This window comes from Taeniopygia guttata, chromosome 16, assembly GCF_048771995.1.
Source record: "Taeniopygia guttata chromosome 16, bTaeGut7.mat, whole genome shotgun sequence".
Lineage (NCBI taxonomy): Eukaryota > Metazoa > Chordata > Aves > Passeriformes > Estrildidae > Taeniopygia > Taeniopygia guttata.
In genome coordinates this window covers 5,083,180-5,091,900 of record NC_133041.1, presented here as the reverse complement: position 1 = coordinate 5,091,900, position 8,721 = coordinate 5,083,180, and the positions used below count along the sequence as shown (strand labels likewise).

At 54.5% G+C, this 8,721-nt stretch overlaps 1 long non-coding RNA gene across 4 annotated transcripts; it reads right to left on the bottom strand.

Annotated features, from left to right (window-relative positions):
• Nucleotides 1–1,329: 1,329 nt before the first annotated feature.
• LOC140685197 (uncharacterized) lies at nt 1,330–7,466 on the bottom strand. Of its 4 annotated transcripts, none has more exons than XR_012058475.1 (3): nt 7,376–7,466; nt 4,619–4,743; nt 1,330–1,681 (listed from the first exon to the last, which is right to left on the bottom strand). It is a non-coding gene; the product is annotated as an uncharacterized lncRNA (long non-coding RNA). The 4 variants fall into 4 exon arrangements; XR_012058476.1 differs by lacking the exon at nt 7,376–7,466 and adding an exon at nt 7,180–7,244; XR_012058477.1 differs by lacking the exon at nt 7,376–7,466 and adding an exon at nt 5,492–5,557.
• Between the last annotated feature and the right edge of the window lie 1,255 nt (nt 7,467–8,721).

Below are 8,721 nucleotides of genomic sequence, written 5' to 3'. Positions count from 1 at the left end.
GGAATTTTGGGGTCTCGGGGGGGTTCGGGGTCGCCCCAATTTTCCGGGGGGGTCCCCAAATTATTTGGGGGGTCCGGTGACGTCATAGGGGTCCCCAAATTTTCGGGGGTCCCCAAATTTTCGGGGGTTCCTAAATTCCTGGGGGTCCTCAAATTTTCGGGCTTTGGTGACGTCATAGGGGTCCCCAAATTTTCGGGGGTCCCCAAATTTTCAGGAGTCCCCCAATTTTCGGGCTCTGGTGACGTCATGGGGGTCCCCAAATTTTCGGGGGTCCCCAAATTTTCGGGCTTTGGTGACGTCATGAGGGTCCCCAAATTTTCGGGGGTCCCCAAATTCCTGGGGGTCCCCAAATTTTCGGGCTCTGGTGTAGTCATGGGGGTCCCCAAATTTTCAGGAGTCCCCAAATTTTCGGGGGTCCCCAAATTTTCGGGCTTTGGTGGCATCATAGGGGTCCCCAAATTTTCGGGGGTCCCCAAATTTTCGGGGGTCCCCAAATTCCTGGGGGTCCCCAAATTTTCGGGGGTCCCCAAATTCCTGGGGGTCCCCAAATTTTCGGGGGTCCCCAAATTCCTGGGGGTCCCCAAATTTTCGGGGGTCCCCAAATTCCCAGGGGTCCCCAAATTTTCAGGAGTCCCCAAATTTTCGGGCTCTGGTGACGTCATGGGGGTCCCCAAATTTTCAGGCTCTGGTGACGTCATGGGGGTCCCCAAATTTTCGGGTTTTGGTGACGTCGTGGGGGTCCCCAAATTTTCGGGGGTCCCCAAATTTTCAGGAGTCCCCCAATTTTCGGGGGTCCCCCAATTTTCGGGGGTCTCCAAATTTTCGGGCTTTGGTGACGTCATGGGGGTCCCCAAATTTTCGGGAGTCTCCAAATTTTCGGGGGTCCCCAAATTTTCGGGCTTTGGTGACGTCATGGGGTCCCCAAATTTTCGGGGGTCCCCAAATTTTCGGGGGTCCCCAAATTCCCAGGGTCAGGTGATGTCTCCAAATTTTCGGGGGTCCCCAAATTTTCGGGCCTTGGTGACATCATGGGGGTCCCCAAATTTTCGGGCTTTGGTGATGTCATGGGGGTCCCCAAATTTTCGGGGGTCCCCAAAATCCCAGGGTCAGGTGATGTTCCCAAATTTTCGGGGATCACCAAATTTTCGGGCTTTGGTGACGTCATGGGGGTCCCCAAATTTTCGGGGGTCCCCAAATTCCTGGGGGTCCCCAAATTTTCAGGAGTCCCCCAATTTTCTGGGGTTCCTAAATTTTCAGGAGTCCCCCAATTTTCGGGGGTCCCCAAACCCTCAGGGGTCCCCAAATTTTCGGGGGTCCCCAAATTCCTGGGGGTCCCCAAATTTTCGGGGGTCCCCGAATTCCTGGGACTCCTCAAATTCCCGTCCCCCCCCCAAAATTCGGGGTCGCCCTCCTCGATTTCGGGGTCCCCGGTGCCGAATTCGGGGTGCGGCCCCTCGGGGGCGCTGTCGGGGTCCCCCTGGAGCTCCTCCAGCTCCTCCTCTCGGGGGTCCGGGGGGGTCTCGGCGAACAAAACCTCGCGGGCGACCCCCGAAATCCATCGCTCGTGGGGCGGCACCGCCGTGAATTTTGGGGGGTCCCCCGGGACGGGCGGGGCGGCCACGCCCAGCAGGAACCACAGGCCCCGCTCCTCGCAGGCCAGGGGGGACCCCAAAAAATCCGCCTGGGGGGGGTCCCCGAAAAAACAATTCCTAGGTCGGTTGGGAACCCCAAATTTCCAAAAAAATTCCCCAAAATGGTCCCGAAATGCCCCAAAAACCGACCCAAAAATTGTCCTGAAATACCCAAAACCAGTCCCAGAAATGGTCCCGAAATACCCCAAAAAATGTCCCAAAAATGGTCCCGATATGCCCCAAAAAACACCCCAAATATGGTCGTAATATGCCCCAAAAATGGTCCCGATATGCCCCAAGAATGATCCCAAAAATGGTCCCGAAATGCCCCAAAAACGGTACCGAAATACCCCAAAAACCATCCCAAAAATGGTCCCAAAATACCCCAAAAACCGTCCCAAAAATGGTCCCAAAATACCCCAAAAATAATCCCAAAAATGGTCCCAAAATACCCCAAAAATAATCCCGAAAATGGTCCCAAAATGCCCCAAAAATCGTCAAAAATTACCCCAAAAACCTTCCCAAAAATGGTCCCGAAATACCCCAAAAACCGTCCCAAAAATGGTCCTGAAATACCCCAAAAACTGCCCCAAAAACCGCCCCAAAAATGGTCCCAAAATGCCCCAAAAACCGCCCCAAAAATGGTCCCGAAATACCCCAAAAACCGTCCCAAAAACGGTCCCGATATGCCCCAAAAAACACCCCAAATATGGTCCCAAAAACGATCCCAAAAATGGTCCCAAAATACCCCAAAAACCGTCCCAAAAATGGTCCCAAAATACCCCAAAAACCACCCCAAAAACCGCCCCAAAATACCCCAAAAACTGTCCCAAAAATGGTCCCGAAATACCCCAAAAACCGCCCCAAAAATGGTCCCAAAATACCTCAAAAACCACCCCAAAAATTGCCCCAAAATACCCCAAAAACTGCCCCAAAAATAGTCCCGAAATACCCCAAAAACTATCCCAAAAATGGTCCTGAAATACCCCAAAAACCGCCCCAAAAATGGTCCCGAAATACTCCAAAAACGGTCCTGAAATGCCCCAAAAACCGTCCCAAAAATGGTCCCATCAGGAACCACAGGCCCCGCTCCTCGCAGGCCAGGCGGGACCCCAAAAAATCCGCCTGGGGGGGTCCCCGAAAATAAAATCCTCAGGTTGATGGAGAGACCCAAATTTGAAAAAAAATGACCCAAAAATTGAGCACAGAGACCCCGAAATACCCCAAAAACTGACCCAAAAATGGTCCCAAAATACCCCAAAAACCGCCTCAAAAATGGTCCCAAAATACCCCAAAAATGGTCCCGAAATACCCCAAAAACCGTCCCGAAATGCCCCAAAAAATACCCCAAAAATGGTCCCAAAATGCCCCAAAAACGGTCCCGATATGCCCCAAAAACCATCCCAAAAATGGTCCCGAAATACCCCAAAAACCACTCCAAAAAAAGGTCCTGAAATACCCCAAAAATGGTCCCGAAATACCCCCAAAACCATCCCAAAAATGGTCCCGAAATACGCCAAAAATGGTCCCAGAAATGGTCCCAAAATAACCCAAAAATGATCCCGAAAATACCCCAAAAACCGCCCCGAAAATGGTCCCAAGATACCCCAAAAACCATCCCAAAAATGGTCCCAAAATACCACAAAAACCATCCCAAAAAACCCCAAAAATCGTCCCAAAAATGGTCCCCAAATACCCCAAAAACCGCCCCAAAAATGGTCCCAAAATACCCCAAAAACCGCCCCAAAAATGGTCCCGAAATACCCCAAAAACCACCCCAAAAATGGTCCCAATATGCCCCAAAAATGGTCCCGAAATACCCCAAAAACGGTCCTGAAATGCCCCAAAAACTGTCCCAAAAATGGTCCCGAAATGCCCCAAAAACCGCCCCAAAAATGGTCCCAAAATACCCCAAAAACTGCCCCAAAGATGGTCCTGAAATGCCCCAAAAAACATCCCAAAAATGGTCTCGAAATACCCCAAAAATGGTCCCGAAATACCCCAAAAAGCATCCCAAAAATGGTCCCAAAATACCCAAAAAAACCATCCCAAAAATGGTCCCAAAAACTATCCCAAAAATGGTCCCAAAATACCCCAAAAACCATCCCAAAAATGCCCCAAAATCAACCCCAAATCTGCCCTGAAATACCCCAAAAATGGCCCCAAAAATGGTCCTGAAATGCCAAAAAAAACACCCCAAAAATGTCCAAAAACCACCCCAAAAATGCCCCAAAATCTACCCCAAAAACGGTCCCAAAATGCCCAAAAACTGACCCAAAATTTTTCCCCAATTTCCGCAAATTTTTCCCCCAAATTTCCCCCGATTTCCGCAATTTTTTTTCCCAATTTCCCCCAAAAAATCCCAAATTACCCAAAACCCTCCAAATTCCCGATTTTCCCCCAAATTTCCCCCAATTTCCGCAAATTTTTTCCTCAAATTTTCCCCAAATTTCCCCAAAATCCCAAATTACCCAAAACCCTCCAAATTCCCAATTTTCCCCCCAAATTTCCCCCAATTTCCGCAATTTTTTCCTCAAATTTTCCCCAAATTTCCCCCAAAAAATCCCAAATTACCCAAAACCCTCCAAATTCCCATTTTTTCCCCCAAATTTCCCCCATTTTCCGCAATTTTTTCCCAAATTTCCCCCAAATTTCCCCAAAAAATCCCAAATTACCCAAAACCCTCCAAATTCCCAATTTTTTCCCCAAATTTCCCCCAATTTCCGCAACTTTTTCCCCAAATTTCCCCAAAATCCCAAATTTTCCCCCCAAAATTCCCTGAAATCGCAAATTTTCCCCCAAATTTTTCCAAAAAATCCCAAATCACCCAAAACCCTCAAAATTCCCAATTTTCCCCCCGAAATCGCAATTTTTTCCCAAATTTCCCCCAATTTCCGCCATTTTCCCCTCGAATTTTCCCCGATTTCCCCCGAAATTCCCGAATTTTCCCAAAATCCCCGGAATTCCCCCCAAATCCCCTCCCCCACCTGGGCGGGGGCGTCGCCGTCGGTGCAGAATTTTTCGGGGCCGTTTTTGGGGCCGTTTTCGGCGTTTTCGGGGCAGCGCCGGAGCCGCACCTGAACCGGGCGGAGCCGGGCGGGGTCCGAAGGGTCTGGGGGGGAGGGGAGAGCCTCAGGTGTGCCCAGGTGTGCCCAGGTGTGCCCAGGTGTGCCCAAAATGTGCCCAAAATGTGCCCCAGGTGTGCCCAGGTGTGCCCAGGTGTGCCCAGGTGTGCCCAAATTGTGCCCCAGGTGTGCCCAAAATACCCCCCAGGTGTGCCCAGGTGTGCCCAGGTGTGCCCCAGGTGTGCCCAGGTGTGCCCAGGTGTGCCCAAAATATCACCCAGGTGTGCCCAGGTGTGTCCCAGGTGTGTCCAGGTGTGTCCAAAATGTCCCCCAGGTGTGCCCAGGTGAGTTTTGGGTGTGCCCAGGTGTGCCCAAAATGTGCCCAAAATGTGCCCAAAATGTGCCCAAAATACCCCCCAGGTGTGCCCAGGTGTGCCCAAAATGGGCCCAGGTGTGTTTTGGGTCCATTTTGGGCGCCCAGGTGAGTTTTTGGGGTGCCCAGGTGAGTTTTGGGCTGAATTTTGGGGTGCCCAGGTGAGTTTTGGGCTGAATTTTGGGGTGCCCAGGTGTGCCCAGGTGTGCCCAGGTGCGTTTTGGGGTGCCCAGGTGTGCCCAGGTGTATTTTGGGGTCCCTCACCTGCCCGCAGCGCCCAGCAGGTGCCCCCCAGGTGAGTTTTGGGGGTTCCCAGGTGAGTTTTGGGGTGCCCAGGTGTGCCCAGGTGAGTTTTTGGGGTGAATTTTCGGGTGCCCAGGTGAGTTTTTGGGGTGAATTTTGGGTGATTTTGGGTTTCTCACCTGCCCGCAGCGCCCAGCAGGTGCCCCCCAGGTGCGTTTTCGGGTGATTTTTGGGGTGCCCAGGTGAGTTTTTGGGGTGCCCAGGTGTGCCCAGGTGAGGTTTGGGGTGCCCAGGTGTGCCCAGGTGAGTTTTTGGGGTGCCCAGGTGAGTTTTGGGGTGATTTTGGGGTGATTTTGGGGTCCCTCACCTGCCCGCAGCGCCCAGCAGGTGCCCCCCAGGTGTGTTTTGGTTGTGCCCAGGTGTGCCCAGGTGTGCCCAGGTGTGCCCAGGTGTGCCCAGGTGAGTTTTGGGTCCATTTTGGTGTCCCCAGGTGAGTTTTTGGGGTTCCCAGGTGGGTTTTTGGGGTGCCCAGGTGAGTTTTTGGTGTTCCCAGGTGAGTTTTGTGGTGTATTTTGGGGTGCCCAGGTGAATTTTGGGGTGCCCAGGTGAGTTTTGGGGTGAATTTTGGGTGATTTTGGGTTTCTCACCTGCCCGCAGCGCCCAGCAGGTGCCCCCCAGGTGAGTTTTGGGGTGAATTTTGGGGTGCCCAGGTGTGCCCAGGTGAGTTTTGGGGTGAATTTTGGGGTGCACAGGTGAGTTTTGGGGTGCCCAGGTGAGTTTTGGGGTGCCCAGGTGAGTTTTGGGGTGAATTTTGGGGTGCCCAGGTGAGTTTTTGGGTGCCCAGGTGAGTTTTGGGGTGAGTTTTGGGGTGCCCAGGTGTGCCCAGGTGCGTTTTGGGGTGCCCAGGTGCGTTTTGGGGTGAATTTTGGGGTTCCCAGGTGTGCCCAGGTGTATTTTTGGGGGGTTTTTGGGGTCCCTCACCTGCCCGCAGCGCCCAGCAGGTGCCCCCCAGGTGAGTTTTTGGGTGCCCAGGTGAGTTTCGGGGTGCCCAGGTGAGTTTTGGGGTGAATTTTGGGGTGCCCAGGTGAGTTCTTGAGGTGCCCAGGTGAGTTTTGGGGTCCACAGGTGAGTTTTTGGGTGCCCAGGTGAGTTTCGGGGTGCCCAGGTGAGTTTTGGGGTGAATTTTGGGGTGCCCAGGTGAGTTTTTGGGGTCCCTCACCTGCCCGCAGCGCCCAGCAGGTGCCCCCCAGGTGAGTTTTGGGGGTTCCCAGGTGAGTTCTGGGGTGAATTTTGGGGTGCCCAGGTGAGGTTTGGGGTTCCCAGGTGAGTTTTGGTGGTGCCCAGGTGAATTTTGGGGTGCCCAGGTGAGTTTTGGGGTGCCCAGGTGAGTTTTTGGGGTGATTTTGGGGGATTTTTGGGGTCCCTCACCTGCCCGCAGCGCCCAGCAGGTGCCCCCCAGGTGAGTTTCGGAGTGAATTTTGGGGTTCCCAGGTGTGCCCAGGTGCGTTTCGGGGTTCCCAGGTGTGCCCAGGTGAGGTTTGGGGTGAGTTTTGGGGTGCCCAGGTGAGTTTTGGGTCCATTTTTGGGTGCCCAGGTGAGGTTCGGGGTGCCCAGGTGAGTTTCGGGGTGCCCAGGTGTGCCCAGGTGAGTTTTTGGGGTGCCCAGGTGAGTTTTGGGGTGAGTTTTGGGGTGAATTTTGGGTGTTTTTGGGGTTTCTCACCTGCCCGCAGCGTCCAGCAGGTGCCCCCCAGGTGAGTTTTGGGGTGAATTTTGGGGTGCCCAGGTGTGCCCAGGTGTGCCCAGGTGAGTTTTCGGGGTGCCCAGGTGAGTTTTTGGGGTGATTTTGGGGTGATTTTGGGTTCCTCACCTGCCTGCAGCGCCCAGCAGGTGCCCCCCAGGTGAGTTTCGGGGTGCCCAGGTGTGCCCAGGTGAATTTTGGGGTGCCCAGGTCTGCCCAGGTGAGTTTCGGGGTGCCCAGGTGCCCCCCAGGTGAGTTTTGGGGTGAATTTTGGGGTGCCCAGGTGTGCCCAGGTGAGTTTTTTGGGTGATTTTGGGTTTCTCACCTGCCCGCAGCGCCCAGCAGGTGCCCCCCAGGTGCGTTTTGGGGTGCCCAGGTGTGCCCAGGTGAGTTTTTGGGTTTCCCAGGTGAGTTTTTGGGTGCCCAGGTGTGCCCAGGTGAGGTTCGGGGTGCCCAGGTGTGCCCAGGTGAGTTTTGGGTGTGCCCAGGTGAGTTTTTGGGTGTTTTTTGGGGTGCCCAGGTGTGCCCAGGTGTGTTTTTGGGTTTCTCACCTGCCCGCAGCGCCCAGCAGGTGCCCCCCAGGTGAGTTTCGGGGTGAGTTTCGGGGTGCCCAGGTGTTCCCAGGTGCGGTTTGGGGTGATTTTTGGGTGCCCAGGTGAGTTTTGGGGTGATTTTTGGGGTTCCCAGGTGATTTTTTGGGGTGCCCAGGTGAGTTTTGGGGTGATTTTTAGGGTGATTTTGGGGCCCCTCACCTGCCCGCAGCGCCCAGCAGGTGCCCCCCAGGTGAGTTTTTGGGGTTCCCAGGTGAGGTTCGGGGTGCCCAGGTGTGCCCAGGTGAGTTTTGGGGTGCCCAGGTGTGCCCAGGTGAGTTTCGGGGTGCCCAGGTGTGCCCAGGTGAGTTTTGGGGTGAATTTTGGGGTTCCCAGGTGAGTTTTTGGGGGTTTTTGGGGTTTCTCACCTGCCCGCAGCGCCCAGCAGGTGCCCCCCAGGTGAGGTTTGGGGTGCCCAGGTGTGCCCAGGTGAGGTTCGGGGTGCCCAGGTGAGTTTTGGGGTGCCCAGGTGAATTTTGGTGTCCCCAGGTGAGTTTTTGGGGTTCCCAGGTGAGTTTTTGGTGTGCCCAGGTGTGCCCAGGTGAGTTTTGGGGTGCCCAGGTGTGCCCAGGTGAGTTTTTGGGGTGCCCAGGTGAGTTTTTGAGGTGCCCAGGTGAGTTTTTGGGGTGATTTTGGGTTTCTCACCTGCCCGCAGCGCCCAGCAGGTGCCCCCCAGGTGAGTTTTTGGGGTGGTTTTGGGGTTAATTTGGGTGTCCCCAGGTGAGTTTTTGGGGTTCCCAGGTGAGTTTCGGGGTGCCCAGGTGTGCCCAGGTGAGGTTTGGGATGAATTTGGGGTGCCCAGGTGAGTTTCAGGGTGAATTTTGGGGTGCCCAGGTGAGTTTTGGGGTTCCCAGGTGAGTTTTGGTGTGCCCAGGTGAGTTTTTGGGGTGAATTTGGGGTTCCTCACCTGCCCGCAGCGCCCAGCAGGTGCCCCCCAGGTGGGTTTTGGGGTGCCCAGGTGTGCCCAGGTGAGTTTTTGGGGTGCCCAGGTGAGTTTTGGGGTGCCCAGGTGAGTTTTTGGGGTTTCTCACCTGCCCGCAGCGCCCAGCAGGTGCCCCCCAGGTGAATTTTGGGGTGCCCA